This window comes from Canis aureus, chromosome 28, assembly GCF_053574225.1.
Source record: "Canis aureus isolate CA01 chromosome 28, VMU_Caureus_v.1.0, whole genome shotgun sequence".
Classification (NCBI taxonomy): Eukaryota; Metazoa; Chordata; class Mammalia; order Carnivora; family Canidae; genus Canis; species Canis aureus.
The window spans coordinates 16,516,203-16,524,863 of NC_135638.1; positions in this window are offsets into that span (position 1 = coordinate 16,516,203).

Sequence of the window (8,661 nt, forward strand, 5' to 3'; positions counted from 1 at the left end):
TCAATGAATTTGAGGTAATTATTCAGTTATATGTGTGAGAACCTTATTGAGGGATCATTCTGTGCCATATCCTACAAAAGCACTGACGGTCAGATTTAGTAGTTTAGTGGGAAGAGATATGATCTTCTGGTTTACATGCCCCGATTTGGTTACTTCTGCTTTTTTTTTTTTTTTTTTTTTTTTAATTTATGGTCTCTCAACTTTATTCTTTCATCTTTATTTATTTATTTTCTCAGATTTTTTAATTTATTTATTCATGAGAGACACTGAGAGAGAGAGAGAGGCAGAGACACAGGCAGAGGGAGAAGCAGGCTCCATGCAGGGAGCCCGATATGGGACTCGATCCCAGGTCTCCAGGGTCACGCCCTGGGCCAAAGGCAACGCTAAACCACTGAGCCACCTGGGCTGCCCTATTCTCTCATCTTTAAAATAAAAAAGAGTTCACCATCCTGGAGAATCTGGCAAATCTATATACAAAGTAAAATTGGTGCACAATTTGCAAAACAGTATGGCAGCAAAAAAGAAATATATATTTAATATGTTAAAAATATGCAATGTAAAACCATTTGTTACAGCGCTATCTAAAATAGCAAAAATATTGAAATAAATTTTCAGCTAAGAGAGGGTAAGTTTGTACACCATGGCAGAAATTTCAATGAGATATTATGTAATCATGAAATTATAATTGTGAAGACCGTGCTTAAAAAACGGATTATATCAAGTGGAGATAAATGCATGTTGATTTTTATTAAAACCACAGAAATGGGCAGCCCGGGTGGCTCAGCGGTTTAGCGCCGCCTTCAGCCCAGGGTGTGATCCTGGAGACCCAAGATCGAGTCCCACGTCGGGCTCCCGGCATGGAGCCTGCTTCTCCCTCCGCCTGGGTATTTGCCTCTCTCTCTTTCTGTGTCTCTCATGAATAAATAGATAACATCTTTAAAAAATAAACAAATATATATATGTCTCTGAAGGAAATATAGAAACTAAAAAATATCTGTAATGATACAATAGGTACTTTTCTTTTTAAAAATTATCTTTCATGCCGTTTTATGTGGTTTTTATAATTTTACATGTGATAAAGTATGACATGAAATGGCTGAACTAATAATCAGGCTGTTTAAGTTTGAAAATGATAAGACTTGCTTTTCATATTATCAGTAAATTATAATTATTGATTTTTAGAATTTAGTAAATATTCAGTGATATTCCCTAAAATTATCACTAGAGAAAACTAAGGAAGAAAAGAAAAATCCCTAAAATTATCACTTGAGAAAATTCATGAAGACAAAAAGTCAAGTAAGTAGACTGTTTTTCTTTGAGTTTTAAAGACCCACTAAATCTCATGAGAACACCTTTCTAGCTGTATTTACATTTAAAAGTGGGTTGAGTAAATGAGGAAAATAGTTAAATAATCAAGTGATATTCTTGTGAAAATTTTGTACATTAATAAAAAATCTGTATTAATCAAATTGTAGAATTGCTTTAGTTCATTCCCATTCAGAGTATGGAGGAGGGCAAAAAAGCCAAGCTTGTGAAATGAAAAGAGGGTTTGGATATGGCTTCAAGGCCATTTATGTTTTAGACAAAATGGCCAAATAAGCATTGCCCCCACTGCTATCCCACAATCCACCCTCACCATGTCTTTGTATGTCTGTGTGTGCTTTGTTGACGTACTGGATTTCTTCTTGGCTCCCTCTTCCAGCACACCTCATTTAGCAAAGCCTGGCCTCCACTGCTCTCAGCCATGCTATTCTCTACCCTGCAATAGAAGTTATCTACTTAAAAAGAAAATCTCATCACCTGTGCCCCATCCCAAAGCTCCCTTTCATTCCCTTATGTTTGCTCATATGGTAATTAGCAGAAGTCTCACCATGGCTTTCCAAGATTCAATTATGTCCCATTCAAATTTCACTCACCAATTTCCCACAAACTTACCAGCCTTCTTTCTCTCATGTTCTTTCTTACCACATGATTTTGTGTGCTATTTTCCATGTGCTTAAAATGCCACTCCAATTCTACTTACCTGTCTGTTCTTGGGAATGCTTTCTCTCAAGCATTTGCAGAGAACTCTATACAAAATATATACTTTTCAGATAGATAGATAGAACCTTGAATCCCAGAAGGCTACTGAACACAGCTACCACTGTACTGGAGACACTAAATAAACTTTCTCCATCTAATAAAATCCTTGAGGGAAAAGGCTAACTTTTGTTTTTTAGGGTATACCAGAACCATGTACACATGAGGCACCAATAAGTATATGAATGAATTGGCGAATAGATGAATGAATGAGTAAATTAATGAATACATAAATGTCTATAAAAGAAGAGTATATTTTCCCCTTCTGATCAGCTACATAGGTGTGTGTGTCACACATTTCTTTGCTTACATTTCTTCCACTTTAGAATTGTAAGAATCAAAACAAAATCTTATAATTCAAAAAGGAAAAATTGCTTTCAAAATTATTTATAAAAAGCTAAACTACTAGTTCCAAGATAGTGTTCACAGCTACCACTGTACTGTAGACACTAAATCACCACATTCACAATTATTTGATAAAATCTGTATATCTAACTAGTCTGTTGGCCCTGTAAGTCCAACAGAATAGGGATAGTTTTATCATTTTGGGGTTTATTGTGAACCCCAAATATGTATTGATATTATTTAGGTTGGAAATGATTAAAAACTAAAGAGAAGCCTAAAGCCAACATAGACTGGTGTGGTTGTGCAAGCAGGGTGCAATCCCAGCTTCCACATGAAATGAGTGGACCCTCCAGCTTTGCTGAAGCTTTCTTGATCTCAAGAAGCAATTAGCTTCTGCAGTGTTGAGTCACAGTGAGCTCTCTGTGGCAGCTGCTCCAGCTGCTCCTGTTCCAGGTTTTATAGGAAGAAGGAGGAGTCTTAGTACATTCCATTAGATCTATTAGATGCTGCATTTATCTCTGATCTTAAAAAGGAAATGCACCAAATGTTGTAGGCCTGGATGACCTGGTCTGCTGGTGCTTCTGGGGAGTGAGTGGTGAGGAATCAGTCTTCCATAATACAAGTGGGCTGAATGGGTCACCATAGCCCAAACCATAACCTCATTATCATAGAAGAGAATGTGAAGATTGCGTGGCAAAACCCATAAGTATCCACATCAGCTGGTGCCTCAGAGTGTGTATGGCACTGTCATACAGCATGACTGGCGTTGTATTAAATCCTTGACACAACTGCATATGGGAAAGGCTTTACGTTAGAGGCCATGTTAGGTCCTACAGGTAAGAACTTAGCAAACATCTATGGAATAAGAGAATAAATAGCGCCTCATAGAAAATTGTGCATTTTGAAATGCCATTGAAACTTGATACATACAATAATATAGTGATATAGATAAATACACAATGAAAAACATAGAAGAAAGCTTAACTTTAAAAAACTATTCATATTCTCAAATGCTAGAAAGTTGTATTCTTTAAAGTTTTGTAAAGAATGAGCCAATATTTGGCTTTTAAACTTTATGTATAAAAATAAAAACTGTATAGTCTTTCTGGAGAATAATAGGTAATAGGTAAAAGGAGACAGAAAAGCTTGCTATAATATCATTTTGGTTAAATATCTGAAGATAATATTCCGGGGGAAAAAACAAGCAAACTTCGAAAAAAAAGGATAATAGAAACAAAGTAAAAGAGGTGTGAGTGCTTTTAGCTCAGAAAATTAGGAAATAAATTATTGAAGTGAAATTTTGCTTTTAAAATAATGCGTAAATTAGTGAAGATTACTATGTAAAATAAGCACTATGTTACAAACATAAATGTACACATTCAATTTACTTTCAATTTCATAAGAACTCCACTTGAAATGATTAAAATCAAAAGAGGACTTTGGTGCTGGTAAATGTGATGGCTTATGCCAAAAGTAATCCTTTTCATGTTTTCTTTCTTCTTTTTTTGAATATTTATTATAATATTAATGAAGTGCCTATTGTAATGCATATGATATACAATATGGTTTAAAGTGGCACAGTGGCCAAACTTGCTTGAAGCTGTAACACCAACAAGCTTCTGTTGTATCTACCCTTCTTTGTGGGTCTTCATGCATTTGAAGAATAATGAGATTGTGTCCTTATTACATTTTTTTCCTATTGCCATGTATGACAATAGATTTTTTATCTTTATCGAGATATAATTGACAATAGTTTATGTAAGATGTACAACACGATGATCTGACATGCATATACATTGTGAAATGATAACTACAATCATGTCAATTAGCCCATTATTTGATATAGTGACTATTTTTGTGTGTGTGATAAGAACTCTTAAGATCCACTCTTAATGGGACACCTGGGTGGCTCAGCCAGTTAAGTCTCCAACTGTTGGTTTTGATCTCAGGTCATGATCTCAGGGTCCTGGGATGGAACCCTGCCTTGAGCCTCTCCTCAAGCCCCACCTCAGGTTCTGTGCTTAGCACAGACGGAGTCTACTTGGGATCGGCTCCCTTTGCCCCTCTCCCCATTTTTGCACATGTGTGCTCTCTCTCGCTTTCAAATAAGTAAATAAAAATAAATATTAAAAAAAAAAGATCAACTGTCAGCAAATTACAAGTATAAAATATAGTATATCAACCATGGTCTTGTTGCTCTACATTGGCTCTCCATAATTGATTCATACTGCATATCTGAAACTGTATCCTTTGATGAATATCTGCCTTTTCCCTCACCACCCTGCCCCCTGGCAAGCCCCATTCTACTCTCTGCTTCTAGCACTGTACCTTTTTATATTCCATATATGTGAGTTCAGATAGTATTCATCTTTCTATGTCTAACAATTTACTTAGCATAATATCCTCCAGATTCTTTTACATTGCTGTAAATGGCAGAATGTTCTTCTTTTCTAAGGCTGAAAACTTTTTCCCACTTTTCTTCCTTTTAGACTTAAACCAGCAAAAACAAAAAGTTTTCTTAGAGAAAATATATGAACTACACAATTATATTTATTTTGATAGTATGCTAAGAAAATCAATAGGTAAAACTGCATTATGGCCCAGACTCTATACTTAAATTACTATACAACTAATTATAAGGCAATTACTGTGATCATTAATTTTATGTGTCAACTAAGGGGTGCCCAGATAGTTAGTAAAAACATTGTTCTGAATATGTCTGAGACAGTGTTTCTGGAAAAGATTAACATTTGAATTGGTAGACTGAGTAAAGAAGATCCTACCTGACCAGTGTGGGTGGACATCATCTAAGCCTTGGAGAACCTGAATGATCAAAAATTCTGAGAAAGGGTGAATTTGCCCTCTGCTTAAGTGGAGATATTCATCTTCACATTGGTGCTCCTGGTTCTTGGGCCTTCAGACTTGGACCAGGACTCACACCATTGGCATCCCTGGTTCTAAGGCCTTTTGGTTGGTATTGGAATTACACCAGTGGCTTTCTTGAACCTTTGGCTTGCTGATGACAGATCATGGCACTTCTCAACCTCCTATTGGTTCTGATTCCCTGGATAACTCAATAGACTTAGGTTAAGTGAAACAGTGAGTAACATATTTATTAATGAGGTACAATATTTTTATGGTTTAAACTTTATATATCCTCTAATTTTACAAAATGAATTGCTAATATAGATAGTGCTATTTTAATGGATTCCCATGGAATCTAGTCATCATAGTTGTCTTATATTTGAAATACTAGTAAACATCTTTTAGAAATTCATTTAAAAATTGAATGCTGGCCCAAGAGATTTTTATAATAATTTTATATCTTATCAAAATAGGTATTATAGAAATTTCATTCTTTTGTTAATTGCTTCTAGATCTGTAGAGAATAAACAACACCAAAACTCCTTTTTGTTTTTTTAAAGGTTTTATTTATTTATTGATGAGAGACACAGAGAAAGAGAGGCAGAGGTGTAGGCAGAGGGAGAAGCAGGCTCCTCACAGGAGCTGACTTGGAACTTGATCCCGGAACTCCAGGATCACACCCTGAGCCAAAGGCAGATGCTCAACCACTGAGCCACACAGGCACCCCCCAAAATCCTTTTTAATGGAGCAAAAATAATCTCCTTTTAAATTCAGATATAGGTTTCAGCACTTAAAGTATTTAATTACATATTAATTCCATAATTATTATTTCAATATCTAAGTAAACTTAAATCTTCTTAAATCTAGAAGATAAATTTATGTTTATTTTTCTATGTATTCACAATATGTTTTCTGTATTTTCATATACATTTATATAATATTTGTTTATTTATTTCCACATATTCTTTCCATTAGCATACTATCTGGCCTTATTATTATTTAATCTATATCTCTAGAGTTAAGCTAGTTTGTGCTTCCCATCTATCTTGCAACTAATAGTATGAATTGGATTGACTGATTCATTTTCTTTAATTTTAGATTTATGTGTATTTCATTGCACAAAATTACTCAGAATCTATCACTTCCAATGTATTTGATCATGAATATCATTTGTTAATTCATATTGCTTAGTATGAAAATACTATTTGTTAGATAGATAGGATTTGCTATAATAGAGAAGTATATCACAAATCTGATATTTCTCACATATGCATGTTAATGATGTGTAGAGAACCTCCAACTAAATTAATACAGGCTTGATTAGGATATAAAATGTTTGATTTAAAAATATATGCTTTTTTAAACTGCAGTGTGAGTGTGAGGCCACATTAGTAACTGCTAATTTTATTTTTATAGTTTCTGACATTAAGATTTCAGGATTTATAAATGTTCCCCAAAGTGGCTAGAACAAGTAAAAGTAATCTTCGTTTAAAATATAACTTTTATTCACATAGTTAGCATTTTTTTCCTTTCCATTAGATTAAAGAAGATGGTATCTACAAGAATATATACAATATAGGAAGTGTCTTTGAGAAACTGAATTACAAGACATTTTATTTAACTGAATTTTATTTTTTTATTTATTTTTTAATTTTTTTAAATTTATTTATTTATGATAGTCACACAGAGAGAGAGAGAGAGAGGCAGAGACACAGGCAGAAGGAGAAGCAGGCTCCATGCACCGGGAACCCGATGTGGGACTCGATCCCAGGTGTCCAGGATCGCGCCCTGGGCCAAAGGCAGGCGCCAAACCGCTGCACCACCCAGGGATCCCTATTTAACTGAATTTTAAAATGACATTAGCAAACAAAACTGCAATCAAACAAAAAGTAGTAGAAAAGATTGTCCTCAGAGAACATATCACTAAAGGCTGATTTGATAGAATGAAGACATCTATGACACTCAAATGGAAACATGGTCAAATGCAAAACCACCCCAAGACTAGGTAAAAATAAATGGATAGCAACAGTTAACTTTAGTAGCTAAAAGAAAAAAAAAGAAAAGAAATTACACATTCAATGCCTGGGAGATAGAGTTTTGCAACTTTTTTAGTTGATAATATTGCTTTTTTGATACCATGATACCCACTTGTATTGAATCCATATATATAAAATTCTTAAATCTATCAATCAAATTTAAAAGTCTGGCCAAAAATCCCATAGGCTCAATGTTAGATTTCCCCACATTTGTCAAACCTGTTTATATTGAATTTCCACTTACATCAACCTATTAGTTTCCCCAGCAATGTTATGTTTTTATAGGGCTTTAAACCACTTCCTGGTGCCACAGAGAGGAGGCACAACAACAGAGTAGGTTCTACCAATGCGCTTTCCTACAAATATTGAATTACTTTGTTTTATCAAAATTTCGGTCTGATCTCTGGAAATCAGATATATAGTAAGCTTGTTTCACTTTCTATAAAGTTAGAGCAAAGTTGACTGAAATTGTGAAGATACTAAAGCTTGATGAAATATTTAACGGCTTCTATCTGTCATGTCCTAATTTGGAAGATTGTTATTTAAAAAAAAAATGCTGCAAATACTTCAGGATAAATTTCCTATTTTAGAAAACAAAAAAAATGAATAAATTTATTTTCCTTTTAGATTGTAAAATGTGGTTTGTTTTTAATATATGAGACATAAATTGCAGAGAGTCTATCTTGGGATTATATTTGGCACTAGAGGCCATAGAGTGGCTGTAAAAGACAGGATCTTGTAAAAAGTGTGGATATTGATATCACAATATTTTTTGTTGTTATCCAACTATTCTGGAGAGGTACACTTAAATTTACTTTTATGAAACTAAAAGAAGGAAACTTCTTGCTGTTGTTGCATTTTGCCTTGATTGGAAAGAAAACTTTTTAAAAATGTTCCCAAGTTTTCGTATTCAAGAGGCACATTTGCAATTAGATTGGGTTTATTAGGTATCATTTGAATTTTTCTTGATTTCTATTAAAATTGCCATTGAAAGTCTATTTAAGGATAAATCATACTGAATAATAATACATTATCTAAAGAAACATCTATTCCTTTCAGTAAAACCGTTAGGAGTTGAACAATCAAGTTCCTTGTGAACACAATCATATCCCAAATAGTGAATGTCTGATGAGAGATGGAGAAGAAAACAACTGAAAGGTGAAAAAGGTTCCTGTTTTTAGCCGACATTTTCCAAACTGCATTTTATGAAGTGTTAGTGTTCTTTAATAAAGAGGCTCCTGAATTGTTTATATACTAAAATGGAAATTTGTAATGTGCATTAGAAACATAAAAGTTTCAGAAATATTTTATAATTATTAAAAATAATGGTTCCACT